The 466-nt window shown below is 62.9% G+C and overlaps 1 protein-coding gene across 1 annotated transcript in view; it reads right to left on the reverse strand.

Moving 5' to 3' along the window:
• Window positions 1-466, reverse strand: part of EGFL7 (EGF-like-domain, multiple 7) — an 8,656-nt gene that overhangs the window by 5,068 nt on the left and 3,122 nt on the right. The window lies entirely within an intron of this gene.

Raw genomic sequence — 466 nt, forward strand, 5'->3', positions numbered from 1 at the left:
TCTGGTCCCACCCCCACAAGTGTACCGGCTGCTCTGCAGAAAGCCTTTTGCTGGCTGCACAGTCACAGCAGAGTACAGCCTCTACTCATGCTGGCCCAGCGCAGAGCAGCAGCGGAGAGAAAATGTGGATGCAGGGCTGCACTCGAGGGCTGAGAGCACCGATGCAGCCAAAGGGAGGTCAGAGCTCCCCTGGGAGCCGAGCTTCCCATCCTTTCCTGGCCAGACCATCAGGCATCACTGCCCTGGAGCAACATGTGTAGGGGGGTGTGTGTGGAGGGGTAACACACTGGTTCCCCTCTGTGGGCTGAGTAGCACCAGGCATGCGCCAAGGCTTGGTGAAGAGCCATGGCGCTGGTCTCTGTCCCCGACCAAGGGGTCTGTGGGCAGAGGACCTCCAGAGCCCCATGGCAGCCCCACTGCTCCCCAGAGAAGCTCTCCCGGCAGCAGCGGGGCACGCCTCAGGCCA

The sequence above is a fragment of the Fulmarus glacialis genome, unplaced genomic scaffold, assembly GCF_000690835.1.
Source record: "Fulmarus glacialis isolate BGI_N327 unplaced genomic scaffold, ASM69083v1 scaffold20989, whole genome shotgun sequence".
NCBI lineage: Eukaryota > Metazoa > Chordata > Aves > Procellariiformes > Procellariidae > Fulmarus > Fulmarus glacialis.